We start from the raw sequence: 15395 nt of genomic DNA on the forward strand, positions 1-15395 counted from the left end.
AACCTCCCCCACCCCGCCCCATCTTTCCTGTCAAACCTTTTACCTTTTTGACTTTATCCTTGGTGGTTTAAAATTATATAAAAATGTGTCCAGGTATGAGACCTTTTTCATTCATCTTCTTTGGTCCTTCAGTTTTAAGGTCAGGGTCTTTTTTCAGCTACAAGAGTGTATCTTCCATTATTTTTTTGGTTCTTTTCTCTATTCCTTTCTTTCTGGTCATTTCTTATGGAGCTTTGATAGATGAGGCTGGATCTTCTGGATTTATTCTCCATGTAGTTTATAGTTTTTATATAATTTATTTGGAAATAATTTCAAATTGATAGGAACATTGTAAGAACAGTACAAGGAACTTGTGTACTCGATTTAGAAACTGTTAACCTCTTGCCACATTTGCTTCATCATTTCTCTCTCTTTATGTGTATATATATATATATTTTTGGAAAGCATTTGAGAATAAATCACAGAGTTGCTTGTCTATTATCCCTAAACACTTTAGTGTGAATTTCCTAAGAGCAAAGATATTCTCATTTATAATCATATTACAATCAATTAAAATCAGGAAATTTAACATTAGATACTAGTATTATCTGATTTAAATTTTTTTATACATTTCATCTTTTTGTTCCTTTTGGGGTACAGTTTGGGAATTATTAATTTTTAGCTGTGTTCATCTTTTTCCCAGCCCATCTATTATTTGTTGTTGTTTTTTGTTGAAGTATAGTTGACACACAATGTTACATTAGTTTCAAGTGTATAACATCAGTGATTTGACAGCTCTGCATTATGATATGCTCACTACAAGTATAGCTATTATCTGCAGCCCATCTATTGAGTTTTTATTTTGACAATCATATTTTTCATTTGTCAGATCTTAGCTCGTTCTTTTTCATAGCCTGATCTTGTTTCATGGATAGTGTGTCTTTTCTTATTTCACTAAAATTATTAATTAAATTTCTTTAAAATTTATGTTCCCTCTAATATTTATTCTTACTAAGTTCATGTGTTCTTATTTCTTCTGTTATTTAGTGCTTCTCTTTTATGTGTTGTTTTTCCTTAATTTTTAAAAAAGATTTTATTTAGCTTCTGGAGCAGGGTGCCCCATCTTGCTGGCTGGGAGCTCCTTGAGATCTGGCAGGGTCATCTTTTGCTGCATTGTACACCTACTCACTGCACCTAATTGGAAACATTTGGGGAGAGGAAAGATGGCGGAGGAGTAGGGGACCCTATTTCAACTGGTCCCCGGAATTGAGCTGGATATCTACCAGACCACTCTGAGCACCCACGAAACCAGCCTGAGATGTAAGAAGATCTGGATCTCTACAAATCACAAGCGGTTGGTTTCAAGGTATGAAGCGGGGAGCCGTGTTTCCGCGGCAGATATCGGAGGATAAATGGCAGCAGGAGGGTGCCTGGCTGTGGGGATCCTACACTGCCGGTGAGCGACAGCCTCGCGTGCTGGGGACGGGGCACAGACTTGCAGACCAGTAGGCGGGGAAAGGACTTTAGGGCAGCCCCCAGGCAGAAACCTGGAGCGGCGGGGTCGCGCAGGCGAACTGGGAGCGGCTGGCGGTTTTAGAAGCACAAAGGGCAGAGACGTGCCTCTGCCCCTGGAATCAGGACTGGGGGTGCTGTGGAGGGGTGCACAACCCAGGACACTGCAGTTTATAGCAGCACAGACAGAAACGGAGAGAGTGTGGCCTGGAGAGCTCACTGAAGAACATACTGTGGTCTGTCTGCTCTGGGGCAGAGGGTTGGAAACGGTCTCTTCTGCTCTGACTCACGGAAGAGACACGGAAAGCTGCCAGGGAAAGCCACCAGAGAACAAAAGCCCCCAAAACTGATTCCCACTGAGCCCAACCTCTGCCACAGGGGGCAGGGCAACTCCGCCCAAACAGGGTTGCCTGAGTAACAGCGTGGCAGGCCCCTCCCCCAGAAAACAGGCTGGGAAAACAAGAGGCCAGCAACCCTAAGGTCCCAAGAAAACAGGTGCATCTTGCTTGGGTTCTGGTCAATAATTTGGACTTTATACATTCCCTCAAACACCCATCAACAGAATGACTAGGAGGAGGAGCCCCCAAAATAGAAAAGACTCAGAGGTTATGATTTATGCTGCAGATTTACAAATGGATGCAGATTTAACCAAGATGTTGGAGATGGAATTCAGGCTAGCAATTGTGAAGACAATGGCTAGAATGGAGAAATCAATTAATGGCAACATAGAGTCTCTAAGGGCAGAAATAAAAGCGGAATTGGCAGAACTTAAAATGCTATCAATGAGACCCAATCCAATCTACATAATCTAACAGCTAGGGTAACTGAGACAGAAGAGAGAATAAGCGACCTGGAAGACAATATAATAGATAAAAAGGGAAAAGAAGAGGCCAGGGAAAAACAACTCAGAATCCATGAAAATAGAATCAGAGAAATAAGTGACACCATGAAACGTTCCAATGTCAGAATTATTGGAATCCCGGAGGGGGTGGAGAGAGACAGAGGACTAGAAGATATTCAAATTGGCAAAGAAGAAGTCAAACTCTCTCTTTTCGCAGACGACGTGATACTTTATGTGGAAAACCCAAAAGACTCCACCCCCAAATTACTAGAACTCATCCAGCAATTCAGTAATGTGGCAGGATACAAAATCAATGCACAGAAATCAGTTGCTTTCTTATACACTAACAACGCAACTGTAGAAAGAGAAATTAGAGAAACGATTCCATTTACAATAGCACCAAAAAACCATAAGATACCTCGGAATAAACCTAACTAAAGACGTAAAGGATCTATACTCTAGGAACTACAAAATACTCATGAAAGAAATTGAAGAAGACACAAAAAGATGGAAAAATATTCCATGCTCATGGATCAGAAAAATAAACCTTGTTAAAATGTCTATACTACCCAGAGCAATCTATACCTTCAATGCCATCCCGATCAAAATTCCAATGACATTTTTCAAAGTGCTAGAACAAACAATCCTGAAATTTGTATGGAATTAGAAAAGACCCCAAATCACCAAGGAAATGTTGAAAAAGAAAAACATCTGGGGGCATCACGTTGCCTGGTTTCAAGCTATATTACAAAGCTGTGATCACCAAGACAGCATGATACTGGCACAAAAACAGACATATAGACCAATGGAAAAGAATAGAGAACCCAGATATGGACCCTCAACTCTATGGTCACATAATCTTTGACAAAGCAGGAAAAAACATGCAATGAAAAAAAGTCTCTTCAATAATCGGTGCTGGGAAAATTGGACAACCACATGCAGAAAAATGAAACGACCATTTTCTAACACCATTCATAAAGATAAACTCAATGTGGATGAAAGACCTCAATGTGAGACAGGACTCCAAAAAAATCCTAGAGGAGAACAGAGGCAGTAACCTCTTTGACATCGTCCACAGCACTTCTTTCAAGATACATCTCCAAAAGCTAGTGAAACAAAAGCAAAAATTAACTTTTGGGACTTCATCAAGATAAAAGGTTCTGCACAGTAAAGGAAACAGTCATCAAAACAAAGAGGCAACCCACAGAATGGGAGAAGATATTTGCAAGTGACACTACTGATAAAGGGCTGGTATCCAAGATCTATAAAGAACTTCTCAAACTCAACACCCAAAAAACAAATAATCAAGTCAAAAAGTGGGCAGAAGAGATGAAAAGACACTTCTCTGAAGAAGACATACAAATGGCTAACAGACATATGAAAAAATGTTCATCATCATTAGCCATCAGGGAAATCCAAATCAAAACCACAATGAGATACCACCTTACACCAGTTAGAATGGCCAAAATGGACAGGGCAAGAAACAACAAATGTTGGAGAGGTTGTGGAGAAAGGGGAACCCTCTTACACTGTTGGTGGGAATGCAAGTTGGTACAGCCACTTTGGAAAACAGTGTGGAGGTTCCTCAAAAATTTAAAAATAGAGCTACCCTATGACCCAGCAATTGCACTCCTGGGTATTTACCCCAGAGACGCAGATGTAGTGTAAAGAAGGGCCATATGCACCCCATATTCAGAGCAGCAATGTCCGCAATAGCCAAACTGTGGAAAGAGCCGAGATGCCCTTCAACAGATGAATGGATAAAGAAGATGTGGTCCATATATACAATGGAATATTACTCAGCCATCAGAAAGGATGAATACCCAACTGTTACATCAATATGGATGGGACTGGAGGAGATTATGCTACGTGAAATAAGTCAAGCAGAGAAAGTCAATTATCATATGGTTTCACTTATTTGTGGAACATAAGGACTAGCATGGAAGACACTAGGAGAAGGAAGGGAAAAATGGGGGGGAGGAGAATTGGAGGGAGACATGAACCATGAGAGACTATGGACTCTGAGAAACAAACAGGGTTTTAGAGTACCCATGGCAAGGGAGCGGGAGGGGGGATTGGTTAGCCCGGTGATGGGTATTAAGGAGGGTATGTGCTGCATGGAGCACTGGGTGTTATACGAAAACAATGGATCATGGATCACCACATCAAAAACTAAGGATGTATTGTATGGTGACTAACATAACATAATAAAGTTAAAAAAAAAGATTTTATTTATTTATTTGAGCAAGAGAGCTAGAGAGAGGGAACAGGAGCATTGGGGAGATGCAGAGGGAGAGGGAGGAGCAGACTCCCTGCTGAGCAGGGAGCCTGACATAGGGCGCAATCCTAGGACCCTGAGATCATGACCTGAGCTGAAGACAGACACTTAGTCAATTGAGCCACCCAGGTGCCCATTTCCTTAAATATTTTCATGATTCTTGGTTGTGTTTATCTTTGTATTTAAGAGTCCTTGTGGAGAACCAGTGAATGCTGCTTCTGTTTACCACAGCTTACTTCAGTTATTGTGGGGAAGGGTGAGCTAGTGGCCTGTATTCTGTAACATTCCCTGTTTTCTTGTAGATGTTGCCAGCTATAAGGTGCCTTGACTTTCCTTGGCAAGGTATGCATTCACATTAACTATCCTTGCCAGAGACAGATGGTTTTGCTGTGTTTTGCATGGTGCGGTAGTAGAAGGGGAGTTTGTATCAGTCATCTATGGCTGTAACAGCACCAAAAACCCCTCTAAAACTTAGTGACTTAATAGTACGGTTACTTAACTGACAATTTTATGGCTCTGCTAGGTAGCTCAACTGGGCTTGGCTACCTCTGCTTTTCTCTGCTGTTCTTGTTTATGCATCTGTGACCAGCAGGTGGTTCTGTGATTCTGCTCTTCTGCTGTCAGTTGGTGGGTTGGTTTGAGGCTGCTGGTCTCAGATGGTCTCACTTATATGTCCAATAGTTGGTTGGACTCCTTGGTTCTCCTCCATGAAACCACTCTTTCTTTAGCAAGCCAGCTGGGGCTTGTTCACATGGTTGTCTCAGTTCTACGTTCTAAACAACAGAAAAAGACCTTCAAGCCTTGCCTGCATCATATTTGCTAATGTCCCATTGGCCAAAGCAAGTCAAATGGCCAACCCAGATTCAAGGAATGAGAGATTCTACTTCTTGATGGAGCTGCAATGTCACATTGCAGGGGTGTGAATGCAGGGAAGGGAAAGATTTGTGACCACCATAGAGCAATCTGCCCCAGAGATGCTGATCCACCTGGCTGCACTAAATGTGGTTCTCCTAACAATAACCTGAGTAGTTTCCAGGCCTTCTTCTCGTATCAGTGCTTGCCACTTCAGAGTTTGGAGTACCCATGGCAATTCTTCATCTTATTTCAGCTTCTGTATTTTCTTTGTTGGGACCATGCTTTCCTTCATACTTCCAACTCCACCTGCCTTCTGTCTTTTAAGGCTTCTTTGTTATTTCTGATATATTAAGTGTATTTGTTCATATTCTCTAGACTGCCTATGGATTTTTTATTTTTTTAAATAAAATACTAAAAAAAATCTGGGTATATTTTAGGCAGGGATAGGAATCAGGGGCATATTCTTGGTTTGCCTTCTTATTTGTATTACTTTTATTAACAGAATCATAAATTTAAAGTATGGAACTGAGTGCTTTTACTGATATATCACTTATATCCACTGTCTTCTCTGAAATGACTACTTAAAGGGCTCACTTAAGATGATTGTGTTACACTATGAAAATTTTATCTTATTTAAGAAATTTTATCTGAATCAGTAGAGCTTCCTTTGGAAGAATAAAAGGGCAAAATTTGACCACTTTAAAAATTACCATATTGTGTGGAGTTGATGAAAGATTTGAAAATAATCAACATTGAAAGGCTTTTATATTTAGTTGCTTTTACTCCTACTACCTAAAGTAAGTATTTTACAAGAGGAAACAATTATTATTTTTATTTTTTATTCATCACGTTAGCCATTGTACTCTCCTCGGGTCTCAGGCTTAATATTAAAAGTCTCTCTCTTGAATATAGAGCCCTTTCAACATAAAATTGCTTTTTGAGAGTCAGAAAAGATTGAATTTGTCTGGAAAACTGCTATCCTATTGAAGGCTAATGACAAAAAGTTCAGCTTGTTTATTCACTTCACTGAGCTCAAAAAATGGCGCTGTCACACAAATATGTTGGTTATTGAAACTATTTCCCACAGCATGCACTTTTCCTGAAGAGTGCATGCTGGTCATTTTATTAGTTTCACTTAGTTTCCTAAGCCCAGGAGAATGAATGAATGATTGGATAAGAACACAGTAGAGAAGTGTCTGATTCTTGAATTCTTCCCCTTCCACCAGCATTTAAATATCCTCATTTGCTCATCTTTAAAGAGTCTCTGTATCCACCTGCCCTTCCAGCAATCCTCCATCCACAGTTATGTTTCTCTATAGAACTACACTCTGTCCATTTTCTCACTTCTCACCCTCTTCAATTAGGCTTCTTCATTAGAATTCTATTAAAATTGCTAAGGTCACTCGTCACCTCTTTGTGACCAAACCCAGTGGGAAAATGTCCTTCTTTATTTATTCACCAAACATTTGTAGAGCTCCTCTTGTATTGTGAGCACTGTTCTAGGTACTGGGATACAGTATTGAAGAAGACATAAAATTCCTGTTGTCATGGAACTCACATGAACAAGTACTGGTATGTGTTATGATGAAAATAAAAGAGAAAGGGAGAGAGAGAGAAGAGAGAGAGAGAATACTTTGACACTTGAATGACAAAAAGGAGCCAGCCTAGCTTCATCTGAACCTAGATGCAGTGAAAGGAGCCACTGTGGCTGTTGCTGTGGTAGCTTCAATGAAGCCACGTGGAAGCTTGCCTGGAGACAGGCAGTAGTGTTAGGAGATGAGGAGATGGGACTGGTGGGGTGGCTGGATTCTCCTTGAACAAGATACCAGAGGCCCAGGATGGTGAGGTAGAACAAATCTGGAAAGGTACATAAATAGCCCAACTGGGTAGCCATCGTTATAGTGACCTATTATGGGTCTAATGCAGCAAAACAACTTCTCATTCTTTACAGCTCAAAACAAAAACATATATATATATTTAATTTTATTTTATTATGTTATGTTAATCACCATACATTACATCATTAGTTTTTGATGTTGTGTTCCATGATTCTTTGTTTGCATATAACACCCAGTGCTCCATTCAATATGTGCCTTCTTTAATACCCATCACCAGGCTAACCCATCCCCCCACTCCCCTCCCCTCTAGAACCCTCAGTTTGTTTCTCAGAATCCATAGTCTCTCATGGTTTCCGCCCCTTCATTTTCCCTTCCTACTATCTTCTTCTTTTTTTTTTTTTTTAACATATAATGTATTATTTGTTTCAGAGGTACAGGTCTGTGATGCAACAGTCTTACACAATTCACAGCACTCACCATAGCACATACCCTCCCCAATGTGTATCACCCAGCCACCCCATCCCTCCCACCTCCCACCATTCCAGCAACACTCATTTTGTTTCCTGAGATTAAGAATTCCTCATATCAGTGAGGTCATATGACACATGTCTTTCTCTGATTGACTTATTTTGCTCAGCATAATACCCTCCAGTTCCATCCATGTCATTGGAAATGGCAGGATTTTGGTTTTATGATGGCTGCATAATATTCCATTGTATATATATACCACATCTTCTTTATCCATTCTTTTGTCAATGGACATCTTGGCTCTTTCCATAGTTTGGCTATTGTGGACATTGCTGCTGTGAACATTGGGATGCATGTGCCCCTTCGGATCACTACATTTGTGTCTTTGGGGTAAATACCCAGTAGTGCAATTGCTGGGTTGTACGGTAGCTCTATTTTCAACTTTTTGAAGAACCTCCATACTGTTTTTCAGAGTGGCTGCCCCAGCTTGAATTCCCACCAACAGTGTGGGAGGGTTCCCCTTTCTCCACATTCTCACCAACATCTGTCGTTTCCTGACTTGTTAATTTTAGCCATTCTGACTGGTGTGAGGTGGTATCTCACTGAGGTTTTGATTTGGATTTCCCTGATGCCGAGTGATGTCGAGCACTCTTTCATGTGTCTGTTGGCCATTTCGGTGTCTTCTTTGGAAAAATGTCTATTCATGTCTTCTGCCCATTTCTTGATTGGATTCTTTGTTCTTTGGCTGTTGAGTTTGATAAGTTCTTTATAGACTTTGGACACTAGCCCTTTATCTGATATGTCATTTGCAAATATCTTCTCCCAATCTGTTGGTTGTCTTTTGGTTTTGTTGACTGTTTCCTTTGCTGTGCAAAAGCTTTTTATCTTGATGAAGTCCCAATAGTTCATTTTTGCCCTTGCTTCCCTTGTCTTTGGCGATGTTTCTCAGAAGAAGCTGCTGCGGCTGAGTTCGAAGAGGTTGCTGCCTGTGTTCTCCTCTAGGATTTTGATGGACTCCTGTCTCACATTTAGGTCTTTCAGCCATTTGGAGTCTATTTTTGTGTGTAGTGTAAGGAAATGGTCCAGTTTCATTCTTCTGCATGTGGCTGTCGAATTTTCCCAACACCATTTGTTGAAGAGACTGTCTTTGTTCCATTGGACATTCTTTCCTGCTTTGTCAAAGATGAGTTGACCATAGAGTTGAGAGTCCATTTCTGGGCTCTCTATTCTGTTCCATCGATCTATGTGTCTGTTTTTGTGCCAGTACCATACTGTCTTGATGATGACAGCTTTGTAATAGAGCTGGAAGTCCAGAATTTGTGATACCACCAGCTTTGCTTTTCTTTTTCAACATTCCTCTGGCTAGTCAGGGTCTTTTCTGGTTCCATACAAATTTTAGGATTATTTGTTCCATTTCTTTGAAAGAAGTGGATGGTATTTTGATAGGGATTGCATTAAATGTGTAGATTGCTCTAGGGAGTATTGACATCTTCACAATATTTGTTCTTCCAGTCCATGAGCATGGAACATTTTTCCATTTCTTTGTGTCTTCCTCAATTTCTTTCATGAGTGTCTTATAGTTTTCTGAGTACAGATTCTTTGCCTCTTTGGTTAGATTTATTCCTAGGTATCTTATGGTTTTGGTTGCAATTGTAAATGGGATCGACTCCTTACTTTCTCTTTCTTCTGTCTTGTTGTTGGTGTATAGGAATGCCACTGACTTCTGTGCATTGATTTTATATCCTGCCACTTTACTGAATTCCTGCATGAGTTCTAGCAGTTTTGGGGTGGAGTCTTTTGGGTTTTCCACATAAAGTATCATATCATCTGCAAAGAGTAAGAGTTTGACTTCTTTGCCGATTTGGATGCCTTTTATTTCTTTTTGTTGTCTGATCGCTGTGGCTAGAACTTCTAGTACTATGTGATAGTGGACATCCCTGCCGTGTTCCTGACCTCAGGGGGAAAGCTCTCAGTTTTTCCCCATTGAGAATGATATTCGCTGTGGGTTTTTCATAGATGGCTTTTATGATATTGAGGTATGTACCCTCTATCCCTATACTCTGAAGAGTTTTGATCAAGAAAGGATGCTGTACTTTGTCAAATGCTTTTTCTGCATCGACTGAGAGGATCATATGGTTCTTGTTCTTTCTTTTATTAATGTATTGTATCACATTGATTGATTTGCGGATGTTGAACCAACCTTGCAGCCCAGGGATAAATCCCACTTGGTCGTGGTGAATAATCCTTTTAATGTACTGTTGGATCCTATTGGCTAGTATCTTGGTGAGAATTTTTGCATCCATGTTCATCATGGATATTGGTCTGTAATTCTTTTTGATGGGGTCTTTGTTTGATTTTGGGATCAAGGTAATGCTGGCCTCATAAAATGAGTTTGGAAGTTTTCCTTCCATTTCTATTTTTTGGAACAGTTTCAGAAGAGTAGGTATTAGTTCTTCTTTAAATGTTTGGTAGAATTCTCCTGGGAAGCCATCTGGCCCTGGGCTCTTGTTTGTTGGGAGATTTTTGATGACTGCTTCAATTTCCTTAGTGGTTATAGGTCTGTTCAGGTTTTCTATTTCTTCCTGGTTCAGTTTTGGTAGTTTATACATCTCTGGGAATGCATCCATTTCTTCCAGATTATCTAATTTGCTGGCATATAGTTGGTCATAATATGTTCTTATAATTGTTTGTATTTCTTTGGTGTTGGTTGTTATCTCTCTTCTTTCATTCATGATTTTATATATTTGGGTCCTTTCTCTTTTCTTTTTGGTAAGTCTGGCCAGGGGTTTATCAATCTTATTAATTCTTTCAAAGAACCAGCTCCTAGTTTCATTGATCAGTTCTACTGTTCTTTTGGTTTCTATTTCATTGATTTCTGCTCTGATCTCTATTATTTCTCTTTCCTGCTTTATTTGCTGTTCTTTCTGCAGCTCCTTTAGGTGTAGGGTTAGGTTGTGTATTTGAGACCTTTCTTGTTTCTTGAGAAAGGCTTGTATTGCTATATACTTTCCTCTTAGGACCGCCTTTGCTGCATCCCAAGATTTTGAACAGTTGTGTTTTCATTTTCATTTATTTCCATGAATATTTTTAATTCTTCTTTAATTTCCTGGTTGACCAATTCATTCTTTATTTTTCTTTTACATTTTTAATAATTTTATTATGTTAATCACCATACATTACATCATTAGCTTTTTTTGTAGTGTTCCATGATTCATTGTTTGCGTATAATACTCAGTGCTCCATTCAGTACGTGCCCTGTTTAATACCCATCAGCAGGCTAACCCATCCCCCCACTCCCCTCCCCTCTAGAACCCTCAGTTTGTTTTTCAGAGTCCATAGTCTCTCATGGTTCATCTCCCCCTCCAATTTCCCCGCCTTCATTTTTCCCTTCCTACTATTTTCTTTCTTTCTTTCTTTTTTTAACATATAATGTATTATTTGTTTCAGAGGTACAGGTCTGTGATTCAACAGTCTTAGACAATTCACAGCGTTCACCATACACATACCCTCCCCAATGTCTATCACCCAGCCAACCCATCCATTCCACCCCCCACCACTCCAGCAACCCTCAGTTTGTTTCCTGAGAGTCTTGACCCATTCATTCTTTAGTAGAATGCTCTTTAGCCTCCATGTGTTTGAGCTCTTTCCGACTTTCCTCTTGTGACTGAGTTCTAGTTTCATAGCACTGTGGTCTGAAAATATGCAGGGAATGATCCCAATCTTTTGGTACTGGTTGAGACCTGATTTGTGACCTAGGATTTGATCAATTCTGGAGAATGTTCCATGGGCACTAGAGATGAATGTGTATTCTGTTGCTTTGGGATGGAATGTTCTGAATATATCTGTGAAGTCCATTTGGTCCAGTGTGTCATTTAAAGTCTTTATTTCCTTGTTGATCTTTTGCCTAGATGATCTGTCCATTTCAGTGAGGGGGTTGTTAAAGTTCCCTACTATTATTGTATTGTTGTCTATGTGTTTCTTTGCTTTTGTTATTAATTGGCTTATATAACTGGCTGTTCCCATGTTAGGGGCATAGATATTTAAAACTGTTAGATCTTCTAGTTGGATAGACCCTTTAAGTATGATATAGTGTCCTTCCTCATCTCTTATTATAGTCTTTGGTTTAAAATCTAATTTGTCTGATATAAGGATTGCCACCCCAGCTTTCTTTTGGTGTCCATTCGCATGGTAAATGGTTTTCCACCCCCTCACTTTCAATCTGGGGGTGTCTTTGGGTCTAAAATGAGTCTCTTGCAGACAGCATATTGATGGGTCTTGTTTTTTTTTTATCCAATCTGATACCCTGTGTCTTTTGAATGGGGCATTTAGCCCATTTACATTCAGGGTAACTACTGAAATATGTGAATTTGGTGCCATTCTATTGCCTGTAAGGTGACTGTTACTGTATATTGTCTCTGTTCCTTTTGGTCTACGTTACACTTAGGGTCTCTCTTTGCTTAGAGGACCCCTTTCAATATTTCTTGTAGGGCTGTTTTGGTGTTTGCAAATTCCTTTAGTTTTTGTTTGTCCTGGAAGCTTTTTATCTCTCCTTCTATTTTCAATGACAGCCTAGCTGGATATAGTATTCTTGCCTGCATATTTTTCTCATTTAGTGCTCTGAATATATCCTGCCAGTCCTTTCTGGCCTGCCAGGTCTTTGTGGATAAGTCTGTTGCCAATCTAATGTTTCTACCATTGTAGGTAGACCTCTTGTCCTGAGCTGGTTTCAGGATTTTCTCTTTGTCTCTGAGACTTGTAAGTTTTACTATTAGATGTTGAGGTGTTGACTTATATTTATTGATTTTGAGGGGGGTTCTCTGTGCCTCCTGGATTTTGATGCCTGTTTCCTTCCCCAAATTAGGGAAGTTCTCTGCTATAATTTGCTCCAATATACCTTCTGCCGTTCTCTCTCTTTCTTCTTCTTCTAGGATCCCAATTATTCTAATATTGTTTCGTCTTATGGTATCACTTATCTCTCGAATTCTGCCCTTGTGATCCAGTAGTTGTTTATCTTTCTTTTTCTCCGCTTCTTTAGTCTCCATCATTTGGTCATCTAATCACTAATTCTCTCTTCTGCCTCATTTATCCTAGCAGTTAGAGCCTCCTTTTTTTATTGCACCTCATTAATAGCCTTTTTGATTTTGACTTGATTAGATTTTAGTTCTTTTATTTCTCCAGAAAGGGTTTCTTTAATATCTTCCATGCTTTTTTCAAGCCCAGCTATTATCTTTAAAATTGTCATTCTGAACTGTAGTTCCAATATCTTACTAATGTCTGTATTGATTAGGTCCCTGGAAGTCGGTACTGCCTCTTGTTCTTTTTGTTGAGGTGATTTTTTTCATCTTATAATTTTGTCCAGAGGAGAACAGATGAATGAGAGAACAAAATGCTAATAGGGTAACAACAACCCCAGAAAAATATACACTAAACAAATCAGAAGAGACCTGAAACCGGGGGAAAAGAAAGGGGAAAAAAGAAAAAAAAGAAAAATAGAAATAAAAAAAAAGAATATGATCAAATATGATCAGGCTGGTGCACAGATCAGTGCCACATGGCAGATTTTGGGTGTATTTTGGTCTGCTAGAAGAAACTGCCTCCCAAAAGAAAGAAAAACTTATATATGTACAAAAATAAGGGTAAATATGATGAAGGGATGGAATATGACTATACAGATGAAAACTATAGGGCGCCTGGGTTGCTCAGTTGGTTAAGCGACTGCCTTCAGCTCAGGTCATGATCCCAGGGTCCTGGGATTGAGTCCCGCATTGGGTTCCCTGCTCTGCAGGGAGCCTGCTTCTCCCTCTCCCACTCCCCCTGCTTGTATTCCCTCTCTCGCTGTGTCTCTCTCTGTCAAATAAAGAAATAAAATCTTTAAAAAAATAAAAGAAAACTATAAAAGATTTTATAAAAGGAATTGATAAGAAGTTGGTTGAAAAAAGAAAGAAGAGAAATTAAAAAGAAAAAAAAAAGGAGAAAATATGATCAAGCAGGAGACTAGAACAAAGTCATACACTAGAGATTTAGGGTATATTTTGGTCTGTTAGAAGAAACTGTATCCCAAAATTTTAAAGAGAGAACAGGTTATAGATATACCAAAAATAAGGTTAACTACTATGAAGGGATAGATTATGACTCTAAAAATGAAAAATAAAAAAGATTTTTAAAAAAGGGATTGATAAGATGTTGGTTGAAAAAGGGAAAAAGAAAAATTCAAAAAAATATAGAAAGAGAAAAAGAAAATTAAAAAATTTCACTTTGAAAGACTAAAGAATCATGGTAAAAAAGCCAAGAATTCTATGTGCTGTATTCTCCTAGAGCTGGAGTTCTGCCATTCTCATTGATGGGTAATCTTGGCTTTGGCTGGCTGTTCTTGCTGATCTTCTGGGGGAGGGGCCTGTTGCTGCGGTTCCCAAATGTCTTTGCCGGAGGTGGAATTGCCCCAACCTTGCCGGTCCGGGCTAAGTAATCTGCTCGTGTTTGCTCTCGGGAGCTTTTTTTCCCTGCAAGCTTCCCGTGTAGCTTTGGAGGATGAGAGTGAAAATGGCAGCCTCCTAATCTCTGCCACAGAGGAGCCGAGAACTCAGGGCCCCGCTCCTCAGTGAGCCCCCAGAGAAAAGCAGTCAGTCACTCCCGTCTCCCTGGTCTCCAGCCGCACTCCGTGCTCACCCAGCCTGTGACTGAGCATTTCTATCTCTGGCACATGACCCCGTGTGGAGTCTCCAAACCTGGCAGATCCCTGTGGTGAGCTCTCGCACTGCTTCTCCCAGGGGAGGAAGGGGAGTCTACCAGGATCTGCCGCTTGTTGGGTCCCTGCTGGAAGAGCAGTGGCCCGACTGTTCCGGGGATCATGGTTTATGACAACCCCGAGCTGAGAGCCTGTGCCTCGGCTCTGCCTCTGCAGCCGGCTTCCCTGCTTCAACACCTGGGAGCTCTGCTGCACTCAGTTACCCTTGGTCTTTCTGTGACCCCGAGGGTCCTGAGACCACACTGTCCCAGCAAGTGTTTCACCCCCCGCTTAGCCACTAGAGCGACGTCCCTCAGCAGAGCCGACTTCTAAACGTTCCGGTTTTGGGCTCCGCGGCTCTATCACTTGCCAGAAGCGGCTACGGAGGCCCCCTCCCCCGCTGTCTATCTTCCCGAATATCGCCTCGGATTCACTTCTCCAAAGGTCCTACCTTCCAGAAAGTGGTCGCTTTTCTGTTCAGAGAGTTGCTGCTATTCTTTTCTTCGATCTCCTGTTGAGTTCATAGGTGTTCTGAATGGTTTGATCCCTATCTAGCTGAATTCCTGGGACCAGACGAAATCCAGGTCTCCTACTCCTCTGCCATCTTGCTCCTCCTAAATATATATATATATTTGTAGTGTGATTTTGGGGACTTGAATAGCCTTATCACAGTGTATGAGCTATATTTGATCTGTGGTTTTCCCCATCACACCAATAATAGCCTTTGCTGGAGGTTTTGAAAGTCTTTGCCATAAATTTTCTAAGGGATTGTGACTGTTTATCAGGCATTTAGTTTGTCATGGTGTTAGATTGACCAGGCAATTGCTCATGTTGGAATTTGTGGGTTATGATTTGATAAATTAGTTGACTGCTGCTACATAGGGAGCCATTTGTGTTTGC

At 40.4% G+C, this 15395-nt stretch overlaps 1 protein-coding gene across 5 annotated transcripts in view; it reads left to right on the forward strand.

Annotated features, from left to right (window-relative positions):
* The window catches only part of LOC123861542 (uncharacterized), a 1204655-nt gene that overhangs the window by 93100 nt on the left and 1096160 nt on the right, over positions 1-15395 (forward strand). Inside the window, exon 5 of one of the 5 annotated variants that reach the window (XR_010405149.1) lies at positions 1070-13221. The exons of the other annotated variants lie outside the window; for them this stretch is intronic. The gene's annotated coding sequence lies outside the window, so the exon portion shown is untranslated. Of the gene's footprint in view, positions 1-1069; positions 13222-15395 lie in introns of those variants that run through there. 5 annotated transcript variants of the gene reach the window in all.

This window comes from Mirounga angustirostris, unplaced genomic scaffold (genome assembly GCF_029215605.1).
Source record: "Mirounga angustirostris isolate CCGP_5_RB_7025 unplaced genomic scaffold, mMirAng1.0.hap1 SCAF_9, whole genome shotgun sequence".
In the NCBI taxonomy this organism is placed as follows: Eukaryota; Metazoa; Chordata; class Mammalia; order Carnivora; family Phocidae; genus Mirounga; species Mirounga angustirostris.